The sequence below is a fragment of the Rutidosis leptorrhynchoides genome, chromosome 6 (genome assembly GCF_046630445.1).
Source record: "Rutidosis leptorrhynchoides isolate AG116_Rl617_1_P2 chromosome 6, CSIRO_AGI_Rlap_v1, whole genome shotgun sequence".
In the NCBI taxonomy this organism is placed as follows: Eukaryota; Viridiplantae; Streptophyta; class Magnoliopsida; order Asterales; family Asteraceae; genus Rutidosis; species Rutidosis leptorrhynchoides.
This window is the reverse complement of record NC_092338.1, coordinates 260,432,630-260,452,551: the sequence shown is the minus strand read 5'-3', so window position 1 is coordinate 260,452,551 and position 19,922 is coordinate 260,432,630. Positions and strand designations below refer to the sequence as shown.

Below are 19,922 nucleotides of genomic sequence, written 5' to 3'. Positions count from 1 at the left end.
AGATATTACTTGGAGTCATTCATGATATATTTCAAAAGATGTTGCATTCGAGTCATTGAGTTCATCAAGATTATTATTAAGTCAATTATATTTGGATATATTATGAAATGGTATGCATGTCTGTCAACTGTCGATGTAAATGAAAGTTTGTCTTTTAAAAACGAATGCAATGTTTGTAAAATGTATCATATAGAGGTCAAGTACCTCGCGATGTAATCAACTGTTGGGAATCATTTATAATTGATATGGACTTCGTCCGGATGGATTAGGACGAGTCTTCACACATAAACCCCATGCAACTACTCTAGTGGCTAATATTGCGGCACTTGCCATCAATGGTGGACTAGGTTTTAATCTCCCTCTCGTAGATCATCCTCTCGACTAGGGTTATTCACGGTAAACAGAATAGTAGATTAAAATCATATTGTCCTTAAACACTCTCACCTGGAACTCAACATGAATTTAGTTCTTGGGACAGATTTATGTTCGATCAAAGTACATTAGAATCATCAGAAAAACACAGGAACATTCGAAGGATCAAATCATTTACATATTCATTGTTATTATCAAACAGATCACTCTACTACCCGCACTAGGCAGCTAGCGTAGTATCTTCCCACGCTATCGGATTCACAGCATCTTAAGCAACAATCTTACGGTTACAGGTAACGTTCTATGAATACTAACCCTAAAAAACCTCCTCTGAGCCATCGACATCGGCGTTTAACCAACCCTGTCGAGATCCTCATCTCACGAGGGATTATTCAAGGTACACCGGACCGGATAGTTAAACTCGAATGACCCAAAAATCCCCTCATTTTGTTGTCAAGCATGGACCGAACCCTTTGATTCAATCTATGCTTGATATATATATATATATATATATATATATATATATATATATATATAGTTTCAAACTGTCAAAATAGTTATATTGGATGAATCAAAAGCTTACGCGTGGCAAACACGCTCATACTGTTGAATAGCACGCCGGATCAATTGACTCTCCAACATATCGCGCTACTAACATGTTAGAGGCTTGTTACTTCAAAATGTTGCCTGCCACGTTCCAATAGGCCTAAATATCAAAACAGAAAATAAAGGACAATGAAACAGAAAATATATATGAAAGGGATGGTGATATTTTCTTTATCGGGATTGATAAATTCACTTATATTTATAGATACTTTTCAATAATGTCACTTCAATAAGTTGTGACAAAAAGTTTGTGTAACATATAATTAAAGGCAGTTTAGTAATTTTAGTGGATCTATCAAAAATATACTTGGAAATATCAACGCCCATATGAAAGTGATATATAGTAATAACGACGGTTCCTGGTCAAGAAAGATAGGTTTACGACTTTCTGGGTAACTTTTAAGCATTGAATAATCTGTTAATTTCTTCCCTCATTCTTACGTCAAGAAAAAAAATATTTTTTTATGTAAAGTCGTTAAAACTTGAAAAATTATTAGAGCTGGCGAATATAATAATAATATCTATATATCATTATCCCGAAACAGCTCAAGTTTGCTATCCCGAATATGAATGATTTGGAGTACATCTGACATTAATAAGAGTCAATTTGAACAACTATTTGGTTATAGAAAACAGAAAGGCGGCTGAGAGTTAAAAAAAAAAAAGAAAAAAGAAAATAAAAGAAACCTGATGGTTATTATTAATGGAAGATGCTTATGCATCACATTCTTGTTTATTCTGATTATTACTACTCTTCAGATCTGCAGCTCAACTGATACATTAACTAAAGATACCCCCATCTCTTTAGGACAGACTCTTGTTTCCGGCAATCAATATTTTGAGTTGGGCTTCTTTACTCTAGGCAATTCATCAAACAGATATGTTGGTATTTGGTACAGAAATGTTTTTGAAAGAAACATTGTATGGGTTGCAAACAGACAAAATCCACTCACAGTTTCTGATACTAATGCTACCCTAACTATTAGCAACGATGGTAACCTGTTAATACTAGACGGTAATCGTAAAATTGTCTGGTCAACAAACGTAATGGTTCAGGCCAATGAAACAATAGCTCAGCTTACAAATATGGGAGAATTTTCGCTAAACGAGACGTCATCAGGTTCGAGTTTGTGGACGAGTTTTGACTATCCTGGTAACAGTCTGTTATCAGGTATGATGCTTAGGACGAACGGGACATCACGAGGTAGACGGCATTTGATAACATCATGGAAAACTAACGATGATCCGACACCTGGCGATTTTGTTGTCGGGCTTTCGAAAGAGAAGCCGCCACAATCGTTTATATGGCGTGATTTGATGCTGTATTAGAGAAGTGGACCCTGGGATGGGGGAATGTTTATAGGTGTACCTGAAATGGACTCTGGGTTTCCAAATTTCATGACTCTTATGTTGGAAAAATAATCTGATGAGTCAAAAACATTTTGCAGGTTTTTAGAGTCTGAAGTTGTAGAGTCTGAAGTTGCAGACTCTGATGTTTGGTGAAGTCAACGTTTTAGTTTTATTGGTGGCTAAGATAAGGAGGATTTTGGAGATATGTTTAAATATTTAGAAGATACGTTTTGATTCTGCCTTATCTCCAGAAGATAAACTTTTGAAGTGATTTGAATATTTGTTAAGTTTAGAGTTTATCTTTTCCTTATTATTAGTGAAGTTGTTTAGGAAACCAAATCTTCAGATTTGGTGTTAAAACTGTATAAATAGAGGCTACGGTTTATCCTTGTGATATATCTTTGCACGATTAATATTATCTTTTATATTTCTTCATATCGTGTTCTCTCAATTATTGTTCTTATAATTCATATTTATTATTCAATTAAGAGTCTGGTGTTCATAGATCAAATACTGTGAACTAACAATTGGTATCAGAGCAGGATCAACATATCTTGTTGATGATCCAGTCATTTTCGAGCAAAATATGTCTTATTGAAGATACAAAAGAAAAATCGTTTTTAGATTCGTCATGCTATGTGCAGCGATATATAAATGATCATATCTCATTCGTTACCCATCTAATAGTCATAAAATTTTGACTGTAGGTTCGCAACATATGGAATTAAATATCTACCGAAGGAAATTTCGATCGGAGCATTGGATTGAGAGATATCAATGGTCGAAATCTGCTGCTGATATTAAAGCGTTTTTCAGTGCAGTTTAAGTAATTTAATTACTGTATCTTCGTTATCATCTATATTTTTATGATTTTTGGATATGTTATTGATTACATATAGATGGTTGTTGTGTAAAAATTTCATCTTGATTGGACGTGTCTACGAAAATATATGAATTTTTGAAATCACAGCAGTCTGCTTGTGTTTCAATCTGCGCAGTCAGTTTAAAACGATTGTTTTAGATTTGTTGGCCGTTGGATCGTCATGATTTTTGAATATGAGGTTAACGACATATAGATCTATCTCGTGTAAAATTTTTAGCTTGATCTGATGATTGTATTAAAAGATATGTATTTTTAGTTCTGCTATAATTCTGAGTCTGGAAACTCAGACTCAAGACTCTGATTGAGATATGAGTCTGAATTTCGGACTTATTAGTTTGACTCAAATACAGACTCAAGATCAGACTCAAGCACATAAAGATCAGATTCAGACTTCAGTTTCGCGTGAACTTATACTTAGTAGAAGTCAGACTTACACGAGGTCAGACTCAAAATACTTCAGACTCTAGGACTCCAGACTCAAATCAGGTCAGAACCATTTGAGTTCATCTCTTTTGAACTCTGATTTTGAAGAGGTTATTCCCCAATAAGAAGACCGGATGTTAGCTCAACATAATCAACATTTATGAAGATTCAACAAATATGTTCAACATTTATACGTAAGTGGTTAAGTGGTGGTGAACGCGGCTTTTCATGCATATTTTCAAATGCAGTTTTGTCATGATTATGTTCATGTTAGTTGATGATTTGTCTTCGGAATACATAAGTGCTGATGAGATGTCAAGGCTATGTGTACAACAATGATAAATAAAGAGGAGGAGAACCAAGATTAAAGAAAGATCAGTTTATCAAGAGTTATGAAGATCATACAAGATGGTTAAAGCTTTGAAGACAAAGATCAAAGATTAAATTTATTTTTAGTCTATATTTACATCTTGTAACCGATTGTTTTATCCTAATCAATTAGGGGGAGATTGTTAGGAAAAGATTTCCTATTTTTAGGAAAAGATTTTCCATATATTAGAATTGATTGGATAAAATCGGTATGGGTATAAATCCCTTAATTAGTGGGATTTTCATTTATCTTAGGGGATTTAGTTTCCTAATTCTTATCCCCAAGACTCTATAAATAAAGAGGTCTTGGGGTGAGATTAGTTGTCTTTTCCTGCAGCAAGAACCGATCTCATAACTTTGAGATCGTCTATCCTCTGTTTTTCATTGTTTATGTTCTTCATTTATTCAATAAAACATTAAACTTTGAGAAACTTCTTTTGTTCTTCGTTTCCGCACTAAGTTAATGTTTAATTCTTTTGCTTGATCTACGTTATGGGGTCCATTAATTGGTATCAGAGCGGGAAAGGTGTAAATCCTATCTCGGTGATCTTTAAAATGATCCATATTTTTCTTATCAGTACTATTACTACTCCAGATATGGCTGTAATTGAAAGGGATAGTGGTTCTAGCAAGTTTGAGGAAGATTTGAAAGCTATTGAAAAGATGGATAAAGACTCTACTTGTAATAAAGTTTCTGCCTATAAGGTACAAAACTTTGTAAACTATCTTGATAATGAAAAAGTGAGAATGTTTCAGTATTTGTTACTTGACTTTAAGTGGTGCTTAGAAGATATTGATAGGTTAAGAACACAAATTTTTTATCTTAAAAACACCATCAAAAACAAAGATGCTGAAATTAAAGAATTAAAAGAATGTGAGGCAGAACTTGACACATATAAAATGGCATACACAGAAGAAACTAAAAGGTTAAATACTGAATTAGGAAGATCAATTAAAAGGTCAAAACATTATGAAACAATTTGTAAATCTTGGTGTGTATCTTCCAAAAAGAATTCTGATGCTATTGCCAAACAAATTCCAAATGATGTCAAGGCTATACTAGGTGAAAACTACATATTAAACAATAATGTAGAAGTTGATCCTAGTGTATTCAAACCTGACATTTTACCTGACACTTTTGTAAAATTTGATGGTGACAAAAAGATTTTAACTAATGCTTTTGTAAGAACATTAGATCCTGTTGAACCCTCAGAGACTATAATACTAGAATGCAGAAATCCATTAGAGTCTGAACTCTTGAAATCTTCAGACTCTAACAGTTTAGTCTCTAAAAGTGAAAGTGTATGTTCTGACCTAGAGTCTGACACCCAAGAGTCAAGTAGCAAAAGTGATTCTGAATCATCCTCTGATAGTGACACTTGTCCAGATCTAAAAAGGTCAACTAAAAGAAGGTCAAAGTCAAAACAAGCTAAGACTATTCAAAAACTCAAAAAGAAAATTTCAAAACTCAATGAAAAAATCAAGAGTCAAGAAAAACCTTCAATTAAAAGAACATCTTGTTTTCCTGAGAAAATTAAGAAGGTATGGAAACCTAAAGCTTGTGAAAATAAAGGTGTTTTGAAAACAGTAAAGGAAAAGTTGATTTGGATTGAAAACAAAGCTTTTGTCTGGAGAGTGAAGGGTACTCCAATTGAACCCACTGAAAAGTGAGTTCCCCTTAAAAACTAATCATTTTTCTTTGTTTGTGTCTTGTGTAGCAGGGTAGTATGTGGTATCTGGATAGTGGCTGCTCAAGACACATGACTGGATGCAAAGAGCATCTTGTAGGGTTTGTTGAAGAAAAAGGTCCTTCTGTAAGATATGGTGATAATTCAGTTGCAAAGACTATTGGTTATGGTACTATTATAGCTGGAAGTGTTTCATTTAAGAAAGTTGCTTTAGTTGAAGGGTTGAAGCATAATCTGCTAAGTGTGAGTCAAAATGCTGATGAAGATTGTGAGATCAGAATAAGAAAGAAAGCTGGTATTATTTATGATCCTAAAGGAAGGCCAACACTTGTAGCCTGGAGATTTCAAAATGTGTATATGCTGGATCTAGATTCTGTTGATGCTGGAATTGAAACATGTCTGTACTCTCAGACCGTCCCTGAACTTAATTGGCTTTAGCACAAAAGGCTTTCTCTTCTCAATTTCAAAAACATTAATGAGCTTTCCAAAAAGAAGCTTGTAAGAGGTCTGCCTCAACAGCCTTTCAAGAAAGATAAACCTTGTTCTGCTTGTATTATGGGTAAACAGACCAAAACAAAGTTTCCCTCAAAAACCCTAGCTACTATTAGTGATCCTCTTCATATGCTCCATATGGATATATTTGGTCCAATGAACACTAGTAATTTGGGTGGGAAAAGATATACTCTGGTAATTGTTGATGAGTATTCTAGATTTTCATGGGTTATTTTCTTAGCTGCAAAAAGTGATGCTCCTAAAGAAATTATTAATTTGATCAAGAGAGAGCAGGTTCAAAAAGGTGTTCTTGTTAAACAGTTGAGAAGTGATCATGGTACTGAGTTCAAAAATGTTACATTAATTGACTTTTGTGAAGAGTCTGGAATTGGTCAAAATTTCTCTGCTGTTAGAACTTCACAACAAAATGGAGTTGCTGAAAGAAGAAATAGAACTCTTATTGAAGCAGCCAGAACCATGATATGTCAATCAAATGTTGCTCTAAGGTTCTGGGCAGAGGCAGTTAATACAGCATGTTATACTCAAAATAGGTCCTTGATTGTGAAGAAACATGGCAAAACTCCCTATGAGTTATACCATAAAAAGGTGCCTACTATTTATTACTTTCATGTATTTGGGTGTAAGTGCTATATTTTAAATCAAAGAGATCAGCTTGAAAAGATGAGGCTAAAATCTGATGAAGGTGTGTTCATGGGATATTCTTCTGTATCTAAAGCTTATAGAGTATATAATCAGAGGAGAATGAAGATTGAAGAATCCATTAATGTTTCTTTTGATGAAAGTTCTATAGAAATAGATCAGTCATCCAGCACTGAGCAATCTGCACTTGGTGAATTGTCAAATTTAATTTCTGGAAACAGTGTTCAGACTCTGGACTCAGAGTCTGAGTCTGATGAACCTAATTTGTCTGGGTTGAAAAATGATTCTGCAGATAATTCTCATACAGAAGAAGTTCCACAAGAAGATGAGTCTGTTGTTATTCAAGAGGGTGATCAGTCATCAAATATCACCTTGGATCCTGCTATTCCTACTAGAAAATCATCTAGAATTATAGTTCCTCCAAAGCATCTTGAGGATTATGTTGTGGATCCTACTGGTTTGCCTAAACCTATCTCTTCTTCTCAGACACCTGTGTATGACTTTGCTATTGCAAACTATTGCTTCTTTTCTTGTTTTCTTTCACTAATTGAGCCCAAAGAAGTATATGAAGCATTGGCTGACAATGATTGGGTTGAGGCTATGACTGAAGAGTTGACAGAATTTGAAAGGAATGATGTATGGGAGTTGGTTCCAAAACCTGATGGTAAAACTGCAATTGGCACTAAATGGGTTTACAGAAACAAGGTTGATAAAGATGGTATTGTAATTAGAAATAAAGCAAGGTTAGTGGCTCAAGGGTATAGACAAGAAGAAGGAATAGCTTATGATGAGACTTTTGCTCCTGTTGCTAGAATTGAAGCTATTAGACTGTTTCTGGCATATGCTGCACACAAAGATTTCAAGGTGCTTCAAATGGTTGTGAAGAGTGCTTTCCTGAATGGTAAATTGCAAGAAGAGGTTTATGTGAAACAGCCTCCTGATTTTGTAAGTAAGAAATTTCCTAAGCATGTTTACAGATTGAAGAAAGCATTGTATGGTCTGAAGCAAGCTCCCAGAGCCTGGTATGATACCTTGTCAACATTTCTTCTAGAAAAGAATTTTTCCAGAGGAGCCATTGACAAGAATTTATTTATCAAAAAGGACAAAGGTGATGTGTTACTTGTTCAAATTTATGTTGATTACATTATTTTTGGGTCTACTAATCCACACTTAAGAAAATGGTTTTCTGACATTATGTCTGAAGAGTATAGAATGAGCAATTTATGTACTTTAAACTATTTTCTTGGGTTGCAAATTAAACAGAGTTCTGAAGGCATTTTTATTAACCAAAGTAACTACATTTCTGACATGTTAACTAGATTTGGTTTTAAAAATTGTTCTACTTTAAGAACTCCAATGAGTATTTCTGAAAAGCTTGATAAAGATGAATCTGGAAAACTCACTTGTCAATCAACCTATAGAGGTATGATTGGATCTTTGCTATACTTAACTGCTAGTAGACCTAATATAATGTTTGCTACATGTCTTTGTGCACATTACCAATCAGATCCTAGGGAGTCTCATTTTAAAGCCGTGAAAAGAATTTTTAGGTACTTGAAAGGTACCCCTAACCAGGGTCTTTGGTATGCTAAAGACTCAGGGTTTGATCTAATTGGTTACACAGATGCAGACTATGCAGGTTGTAAGTTAGACAGAAAAAGCACTTCTGGTGGATGTCAATTGTTAGGTGAAAAATTGGTCAGCTGGACTAGCAAAAAGCAGAATTCTGTGGCTACTTCCACAGCAGAAGCTGAATATGTAGCAGCAGGAAGTTGTTGTGCTCAGTTACTTTGGATGCAACATCAACTTTTGGATTTTGGGTTAACATTGACCAAAACTCCAATAATGTGTGACAATGAAAGTGCAATTGCTATTACTGAGAATCCAGTGTTTCACTCCAGAACCAAGCATATTGAAATCAGACATCATTTTATAAGGGATTGTGTTGAAAGGGGCAGAGTGTTTTTAAAGCATATTGGCACTAAGGATCAATTGGCAGATATTTTCACTAAAGCACTTCCTGAGGAAAGGCATTTCTATCTTCTTGGACAACTTGAAATGTTAAATCCATCTATTGAAATGTTGTCCAGTGATGATATTTCTTGAGTCTGAATTATTTTCTTAGAGTCTGGGTGACGTAATATTGTTCAGAGTCTGGGAAAGTTTACTCAAGTGTATTTTTCTGTATAAATTTGTTTCCTTCTTTAGTCAAATAAAGTTTTTTTTTAAATTTCGTTTTTAGGTTAATTTTTTTTTTCTTTATTCTATTTCCTAAAATAAAAGGGTCAAATTTGGTATTAATGAAGGGAGTTAATGGTAACTTTTTGAAAATTTTTGTCAGGAGTATTAATTTGATAATGATTGTGTCAATCTTTTTGATAACTTTCTGTTATGATGCATTGGGTCAATCTTGGCCGTGCAGACCAACCTGCAGATTCTGAGCAATCAGAGTCAAAGTTGTTACCCAAGAATTGAATTGAATTGAATTGTACAAATTGCCATTCTCGAGTATCTTTTCCGCCCTACTCCGAAACCGGGTTTAGTTGGCTCGGTAATTTTATTCGACGTGTGGTTGTTTCGAAACAGGGAACAACTTTGAATACACAAGCTTGTAACCCGCGGATGAACCGCACACTAGAGCCTTATTGGGGCTAAAACCAATAACGAGAGCCTTTTTGGTATCATTGGAATTAACGGTATACTCCACCCCATGATGTTACACATACAGAGCAGGCTGAGGACATGAATGAGGAAATCCCACCTCATTCTAACCCATCTTCTCCCGCTGCTACTGAACAAAATCTCCATTTAACCAACCTTATGAACTCACCAGTTCATATTGAGAATACCACCATACTTAAAACCCTAGATGTTACAGCACTTGTGAATTCACCTCAAAAATTCACTAGACAAGGTGCTTCTAGTACTACTTCATCACCTCTGCTAGAGGTTGGTGAAGGCAGTGCTTTGACCCAACCTAAACCTGATAGGATAGTAAACTTGGATACCCTCATTACAGTCACTGAAGAAACCCACTAAGTTGACTTACATGAAGAAGTCCCAATCCTGGACTCAAATAAATAAATTCAACAACCTACTGCAATGACCAAGCCAACTGCTACCCCAGACTTAAGTCTGCCACTACCCACTCCAAATATTCTATCCTTACACTTACTTGCACAGGCTGCCAATATCACACTCATGTCACAGGGTGAGATACAGGCCTCAAAATCTTCTATGTCTAAGGATCAGCTTTCTTTACAACAGGAAGGCTGTGAGGACATACCAACCCTACCCTAATCTTCTGGAACTACTTCTCAGACTGAGGCACCAGTCACCATGGTTGGCCTACTTCAGGCTTTGACCAAGTTGACTAAGGAGTTTGATGACAAGCTCTCTGGTGTGCAGTCTAAGATTAATAATCTTAACTTTAATAATAATTTTGTTTCCAAAGATGAGCTGTTGGAGGTAAGGAGGTTGGTTGGGGATATGCAGGGGTTGTCTAGTGCAGGTGGTTCAGGGTCTGTTGCAGAAATTAATCAAAGGTTGGCTGAGCTGGAGAAAAGGATGGTTGGTGTTGATGAACTGAGACAATGCTTTACTGAGTTTGCTTCTGGTATTTGTTCCCTCAAGAATCAACAGACTGAAATCTGGAAGGTCATATCTTATCTGCCTTTAGATGATGTCAAAAAGGGTGAGAAAAGAAAGAGGTCAGATAGGTCAGATGATGCAGGTACTGTAGATGCAGGTTTTGCAAGTGTTGAGGGGGAGAAATCAAAGAGAGTTCAAATTGAGGGGGAGCATCAGGTTGAGGGGGAGCAACAGATTCAGGGGGAGGATGCTGATAGAGTTGAAACTCAAGTGATTATTGGTGATGATACTCAAATGGTTGATACTCAGGTGGTTGCTAGTCATACTCAAACAGGTGGTGTTCAAATAGGTGGTGTTGGTAATGATCAGGAGAATGCTATTGTTGTTGCTACTATGCAAGATAAATTAAGGGCCCAGATGAACAAAAGATTTAAATTCAGAAGGTATGAAGGTGATGTGGTCAAGGTTGAGATTGATAAATCAGAGCTTGAAGGTGTAACTTTGTTGTTAACTATGACACATTTATCTGATAGGAGGTTAAGAGTTAAGTTGAACCAAATTGTTCGTTTAGGGTTCTGCGAATGGAAAGGGTTAGCTGTGTATATTCAGGAGTGTGCAGATGATCAAGCTATAGTGCAAGAAGTGTTGAAGAGGGTATCTAGTTTGGTACACTTAGTATTTGAAGAAGGGTTTATAAGTTTCAAGGATTATGAGATATTTTGTGGGATGTTTGATCAAGAGATGAAGGAAAGAAGAGTTAAGGGTCATCTAGAAAGGTATGCTGTTCCAGAGCATTTAGAATTTGTTGATGAAAGGTATATTGACTATTTAGATGCCTTAATGTTCAAAACAAATGGAAATCAAATGATGATGATGAGAGTTGATCAGTTTGAAGGAGCTATTATTGAGTTATTGATTGGTTTGTTGACTAGATGTGTGACAGAGCAGACTTATCCTTTCAGAGTTAAATTGGTGAATCACTTGTATAGTAAACTTCCCATGTTGAAGAAAATTAAGTTTATGAAGAGCAAGTGCAGGTTGATTGAAAGAGAGTTTGCAGAGTTGAACAAGTAGATGAAACAGGTGATTTTGATATCATCAGATAGGGAGAGATTGTTGGAAAAATAATCTGATGAGTCAAAAACATTTTGCAGGTTTTTAGAGTCTGAAGTTGCAGAGTCTGAAGTTGCAGACTCTGATGTTTGGTGAAGTCAACGTTTTGGTTTTCTTGATGGCTAAGATAAGGAGGATTTTGGAGAAATGTTTAAATATTTAGAAGATACATTTTGATTCTGCCTTATCTCCAGAAGATAAAGTTTTGAAGTGATTTGAATATTTGTTAAGTTTAGAGTTTATCTTTTCCTTATTATTAGTGAAGTTGTTTAGGAAACCAAATCTTCAGATTTGGTGTTAAAACTGTATAAATAGAGGCTACGGTTTAGCCTTGTGATATATCTTTGCATGATTAATATTATCTTTCATATTTTCTTCATATCGTGTTCTCTCAATTATTGTTCTTCTAATTCATATTTATTATTCAATTGAGAGTCTGGTGTTCATAGATCAAATACTGTGAACTAATACTCTTATTCCCGAAAACTCACAGGGACAAGGTGCATATCTTGTGATTAACCCGAAAAGCATTTTTTATATTTCGTGGCTTTATTTAACGCCTGATGGCGTGATTCGGTTGTACTACTTGGTTGAGGGTAATAACATGTGAAATGTTAGTTGGGAAGTACCTGCAAATCGTTGTGACGTTTTTGGAGTTTGTGGTGCATCTGCAATTTGTACAAACAAGTCTCCGATTTGCGAGTGTTTGAAAGGATTTGTACCAAAATTGAACGATGAATGGGGGAAAGGTAACTGGACAGGAGGTTGTGTAAGGCGAAGTGAACTTTTGTGTGAGAAGAACGAAACAAGTTTAGCATCTGGTGGAAGTAGTAATAATAAACCTGATAAGTTTCGGGAGATAAAAGGGGTTAAGCTCCCGGATCATTATCAGAATTTTCCGTACATGAGTAGTGATGCGTGCGAGCAGTGGTGCTCGAGTAACTGTTCTTGTAAAGCATATGCGTTTGTGAGCGGAATATATTGTATGGTTTGGATAGAGGAACTAATTGATATTATACAGCTCCCAGTTGGCGGCAAGAGTCTATTTTTGCGCGTCGCTTATGTGGATTCAGGTAAATCCAACTTCTCATTTCGGCATAATTTTATTTGGCAACTAATATTATACTTACAAAAAGGATTTTGACGCTTTAACGTATTGTACACACTTGATTACTTGTTACTTTCAAAATGACAGTTATCAAATTGTACAACACATTAAAACGTTTTAACGACAGCCCAAGATCCTAACATAACATGAATTATAGGCGTAAAAAGTAAAGGAACAGCTCTTTTGATCAGCCTCACAACTAGGGATGGCAATGGATCGGATATGGATCGGGTGAGGCCGTATCCATATCCATATCCATTTATTCTTTTTACTTTTCATCCATCCATATCCATATCCGCCGGATGAAGCGGGTTAATGGATAATTATCCATATCCATTTAAATTTATTTTATTTTTAACAATTATAAGCGGTGGTTCACTATATACGATCAAAAGTAATATTTTTAATAGTTTATGCTACCGAAAGTCACATTTTACTAATCTATATAACAAATATTCAATAGATAACCTATTAAACGTGTAAAGATATCGACATGTAAGTTGCTTACTTTTAGTTACATGGAATTACATTTGAACCACCAAAGTACGATAAATGCATTTGATTATTTAAACAAACCAAAAATATAAGAAGAAAGTTATATTTTTAGAGAAAATATAAAGAAAGATGAATATGAATATAATTAATGAAATATCACTATATAAATGATACTAATTTGAGTGATAAATTTATATATTTAGTTATTTCGGGTGAAAGTGGGTTCATTCATGGATGAAATTTTTTCATCCACATCCATATCCATATCCATTTAGATCGTCCATATCCAACAATAATCGGGTGGATATCCACTGGATCGGGTATCCATTGCCATCCCTACTAGTCACAACCATAGGTGGGGTACTTGTCGTAGGTAGCATCGTGTTCTGTTTCTGCAGGTGGCCAACTTATAAAAAAGGTGAGAAAATTTTCTCACATGGTTTAGATGCTATTATTAGTCTTTCTATCTTTCGAAATTTCAATTATCTTGACATGTGTATGTGATCCATATGTGTGGAAAAATCAATCTGCAGAAAACAAAACCAAGTCAAACAGCTTCAATTCAAAAGATGCGTTTGAATTGCATATATATGAATTCAAACAAATAATAGCTTCCACTAATAACTTCAGCGACACAAACAAACTTGGCGAAGGAGGATTTCGACCCGTTTATAAGGTACTTGCGTACGTGTATTATCTTAAACCTAATTACATGATAAAGTTTCAAACAATCAAAAAAGGATTCAAATTAACTACTTAACACACTTTATAATATAGGGAATGCTAGACGGACAACAAATAGCAGTGAAGAGACTGTCAGTTGACTCTGGACAGGGGGTTGAAGAGTTTAAGAACGAAATAGTGTTGATCTCCAAGTTACAACATAGAAATCTTGTTAAACTTTTAGGTTGTTGCATTAAAGGGAAAGAGCGAATACTAATTTACGAGTACATGACAAACAAAAGCTTAGACACATTTCTCTTTGGTCAGTTTAACTTTGACTTTGACTATCTATGTGTTGTATTTTGTTAAATACCATATGATACAGATCCTTTAATATCACAAGTTTGTGCTTCATCCCCAGATCCGAAGAAACGCGCACAACTTGATTGGCAAACTCGGTTCAACATTATTCTAGGAATTGGTCGCGGACTTATTTATCTACATCGTGATTCTTGTTTGAGGATCATACACAGAGATTTAAAGTGTAGCAATATTTTATTAGATGATAATATGAATCCCAAGATATCAGACTTTGGATTGGCACGAACTTTTCAGATGACGCAACAACTAGCAAACACTCGCCGGATTGTTGGAACATAGTCAGTGTTTCTAATCTCCTCTCTAGAAAATTTGACTACAAACGATCATTTTAATTGAACAAAATTTAAAGCAGTCAGCTTTTTATGATTTTTTTTTTTTTTTTTTTTTTTTCCGGTGGCTATATGTCTCCTGAATATGCAATGAGAGGAGTAATTTCGGAAAAATCAGACGTATTTAGTTATGGAGTAATGCTATTAGAGATCTTGAGTGGAAAAAGAAATACTGAGTTCATACATCAAGAACAACTCTACCCTCTTGCACACGTAAGTATTACGTCCCATACAAGTACAAAACCAGACCACATAACTTTATGCTGTCTATAGATGCAAGATTTTGATAACAATTTTATTAAAATTAAAATAAAATATATTTCAGGCATGGCATTCATGGAAGGAAGGCACAGGAACAGAATTGTTGGATCAAACATTGACAGAATCGTCTTCTCAATTAGAGGGTTTAAGATGTTTACACGTGGGACTACTTTGGGTTCAAGACCTGCCTACAGATAGGCCAACTATGAGTGAAGCGGTTGCTATGTTAACCGGTGAAATTAATCTTCAAGAGCCTAAAGAGCCGTTATTCACTTTGCAAAGGCAGTCTGCTACCAGCAGTGAACCGGGATCCAAAAACATTTTCTATAAATGAAGTCACCATGTCCATCGTTGTAGGCCGGTGACAAACATTGGAGCAGGTAGGAAAAATGTCAAAAATCGTGCTAATTCTATTTATATTAGTATTAGTATGTTTAAAGAGATCTCACTATTTTTCAGCTGATGTGTCGCAAACCATTTATGTAGCCGATAAAAATGTATGGCAGGGTCTGATGATAATACAGTTTACCAACCAGAAGTATGCTCTTTAAATTCACATGTTTTTGCACAAGTGCTATACTTTATATATATACAGAAGATAAACAAAATGACAACTTGAAGCTTTGAATAAGACGATTACCTCATTGATAAGTACCAATCTTCAGCTATGTGCACTTTCTATGCATTGTGAAATCGATGATCAATGTTCTGTTTTGACTTAACAAGTGGTAGGATGAGCAACCTAAGTTGATAAGTTATAGTACTTTATATACGTACGAAATTTAAATTTAACTACTTGCACCATGAAATATCTTAGCTTACATCTCAAGATTTTGACCTGACTATATTTAATATTTAATACGAGCACAAGGAGAAGATAAATAAAAGTTTGCTTTGCCAAAAAAAGGAGTTTGCAGAATTCACTAAGGTATCGAGTATTAAACCTAAGTGTTCGAAGCCGATTCGAGTTAGCTAAAGTGCTAAACTCCCAAGAAAATAAAGAGTCAAACACACTATGCCTTGCAGTAAACTTTTCGCATATTCATTCCAACAAAACCAATTACTTATTTTTACTAATAGGTCCAAACGTAACATGACGCGGGACTAGATACAATGTATGGGCTGGATGTCGATGTGGAACTAGGTGGGCTGCTGGGCCGATTGAAATAAACTCCTGGGCCAACCGAATGAATGTAGGAGGCAGGCAGTAATTATCTTTATTTATTTTATTTATTGTTATTTCCTTTTTGATAAACTTGTTAGCTATAATTTAGGAGTTCAATCCTAGTATAATTGTGCTCGTTCCCCTATAAATAAACATGTACTTCATTTATAAATAAACATGTACTTTATTATTTGAAGAACCTCTTTGAATCAATAAACTTTGAATTTCTAGTTTTATCGTGTCTTTCCTTTAATCATGAGGAGCATTTGTCTTTATAATCCCTTGGTCCCTATTATTTGGTATTCAGAGCGAGATTAACTCGACCTAATAACCGGTGAATGTGGAAGCAAGAACCCCGATCTCTCTGATATACTCACGGCAATCGAGGCCATGAATGCCAACCTTCAAACGCTAAATGAGTGTGTAGGGAAATTGGAGGCCGTACAACAACCTGAACGTGGGGAGACCGAGAGAGTTGCTCACTTGCTCTTGAGACCCATCTTTAGAATTAGCCACTTGTTCATCGAAAAAAAACACACCATTATTAATATCCACCCCTCAACACCGTCTCACTCCATCATACAAACCACTCAAACGACAACCGATATTCAATGAAGAAGAATCCTCCTCGGATGAAGACGATCAAGGGTTCTACCATGAGGATTATTATCCATCCCGTCAACAAAGAGACTATATCCACCACGAAAATAAAATCGACCCGGAGAGTTTTGTTTAAAGGTCGACATACTTGCATTTAATGGAAATCTGGATATCGAGGAATTCTTGGATTAGATAGCCGAAGTAGAACGTTTCTTTGAATTTTTTGAGATACCCGAAAACAAGCAGGTAAAGCTGGTAGCTTACAAACTCTAGGGATGGACATCGTCTTGGTGGGAGCAAAACCAAAACCCAAGACGTAGGTTAGGGAAACCAGCGACCAAATCATGGCTAAAGATGAAACGAATGCTCATGGCACATTTCCTGGCGCCTGACTACGATCAATTTCTGTTTGAACAATACCAAGCCTAGCATCAAGGTCAAAGGTCAGTCGTCGAATATACCGTAGATATTTTACTTTTGGCATCTAGAAACAACTTAAATGAGACAGAGGGGCAAAAAATTTCACGATACTTGTTCGGGTCACGACCAACCGTCAAGGATAAACTAGGTTGCCAAGTTATTGTGAGTTTAATCCAAGCGTCCAACTTAGCACGCTGTGTAGAAACCATGGGTACCCGGGGTAACTTTGTAAACAATAAAACCAGGACTTTGTCCAGAACACAATTTATAGCTAGTATCTCACTGTCAGAAACCACTAATCTAGAGGTAACAAATAGATAAAGAAGCTGATAAGCGGCTTGTTTCAAACACCTATATCAGGCCCATGAGTGATAAATGCTATCGTTGTAATTAAACTGACCACCGCTCAAACACATGTCCTCAACGAAAACTCGTCAATTACACTGAATAAAATAATAAATACAAAGATGAGACTGTCATTGGTGGTGTATGCGAACCTGATGGAGATGATAACGATGTATCCACCTTGGTAGTACACAAAGTCTTGCTAGCACCTGAAAGACTGGACACTCAACGTAAGTTACTTTTCGAACCAGGTGCAAAATTTATAATAGTGTTTTTGATTTGATTATCGATAGTGGAAGCTATGAAAACATTATGTCCATGGACTTCGTTTGAAAACTAGATTTACCAATTGAAAAACATCCAAAACCATATCGTATGGATTACCGACAACCCAGGTATTAAAGTGACTGAAAGATGTTGAGTCTCATTATCTATTGGGGAATTTTACAAAGATGAGGTCTTATGTGACATTGTGGACATGAATGTGTGTCACAGTACTACCTCTCGCATTTAGACCAAAGGCGGAAAAATGGGAGAACATAAACCTTTTATCCCCAGCGCGCAATCACGTCCAAAGTTTTTGACAGATATTAAAGAGTCCCAAAATCTATACCTATGAATTTTCAAGAAGCTTTATAAGTCGAACCACACTAGCGAATAGAATACGGTGCCATAAAGCATACATGATTCATTATTTCAAATCACATATCTAATGCCCACTGATTTACCTGACCACTTACCACCCATGAGGAATATCCAACATGCCATCGATTTGATTCCGGGAGCAAGTTTACCAAACCTTCCTCACTATCGTATAAACTCACGTGAAAGTAATGCTCTCTAACATAGTTGGGGACAACCACCGTCCCACCCAGTGCCTTCCCAGCTAACCGCCTGGTGACCACTGAGTGTACCTCGAATACTGATTTTAGGGCCTGACTCTCGGCTACTGCCAACCCTCGTAAGGGATCGCAAAGAGTAAGAGTCAATGCTTCGTCACATGTAACACTGTGAGAACCTCCTTTACGACTAACCCACCACACATGGACGGCGTTATACCAGCTCTGATACCACATTGTTATTTACATGAAAGAAAATATTATAATTTTCTATATATATTATTTACAACTTACCTAATTTACAATGCTTGTATAATTAACTTACGTATAGAAATTATGTGTTACATATTTTAATATACAATTGTTAATATATATATATATATATATATATATATATATATATATATATATATATATATATATATATATATATATATATATATATATATATATATATATATATATATATATATATATATATATGTGTGTGTGTGTGTGTGTGTGTGTGTGTGTGTGTTATTAATTTCGTTAAAGTAAAACGAGTATTTCTAAATAGAGTAGTCAATGTATTTATATAATTACATATTCTAAAATTTTTACTTAACAAGTTCTGTTACATAAATAAATATATTATATATTTTTTAGACTAATAATTTAATATATCCCTATGTATTTACCTTATAATTTACTTTAATATATATATAACTATATAATATTATAATAGTTTTCATTACAACTTATAATTTTTTTACATATTTGTCTATAATATCAAATGCATATAATAGTTTATTAATATGTTTAAAAAAATTTATATATAATTATGTAAATCTATGATTATGTATGTATACATATTTGTTTACAAATAATTATCCGTGAATCGTCAGGAGCAGTCGAAAAGTAAAATGTATACATGAACACAGTTTAAAGTTTTTGAGACTTCATCATTACAGACTTTGCTTATCGTGTCGATTTCATATTAAGATTAAGTTTAAATTTGGTCGAAAATTCCCGGTTCGTCACACTCACTAAAAGAAAACTGACTTTATAGGACCCCTCGTCTTGGACCCCACTGAAAAAGCATCCTAAGAAACCCTATATTGGGACGGGGCAATTCTGGGGGTCCCATTAGATATATGTAAAAGTAGTGGTGTCCTAAAACGCGTTACGCTTATAAAGTGGGGTCCTAAAAAGATATAGAATATGACATATGATTTTTGAGTCATATTAATATATACACTTATAATCTTGGTCCTAAAAGGGTGTTTAATATGACACATTATTTGTTGGGATCCTATTACTCTATATTTCTATAGGACACTTAGAATGTGAGTCACACTATGATATGATTGTATAAACTGGTGTAATAAAATCTAAATAATAGGACACATAATTTTTTGGTGATATAGGACGCTTGAGTCACTCATTTGATACACATGTTCATAAAAATAGGACGCTTGGGTATTTAAGGTACCAATGATCATAGGACCCTTAAAGTGTGGTTGCATAAAAATAGACTTCTTAGGACATTATCTTGTTGGTGTCGCATAATGAATGACCAACAAGATAATAAGGTCATAAGAATAGGACGCTTGAGTATTTAAGGTCCTAATTATCATAGGACCCTTAAATTGTGGTTGCGAATAAATAGACTTATTTGGACATTATCTTGTTGGTGTCTCATAATGAGTGACCAACAAGATAATAATGTCATAAAAATAAGACGCTTGGGTATTTAATGTCCAAATTATCATAGGACTCTTAAATTGTGG

The 19,922-nt window shown here is 35.1% G+C and overlaps 1 pseudogene; it reads left to right on the top strand.

Moving 5' to 3' along the window:
- The first annotated feature begins 1,668 nt into the window (after nucleotides 1–1,668).
- LOC139854481 (G-type lectin S-receptor-like serine/threonine-protein kinase At1g61550) lies at nucleotides 1,669–15,286 on the top strand (annotated as a pseudogene).
- The last annotated feature ends 4,636 nt before the right edge of the window (nucleotides 15,287–19,922 follow it).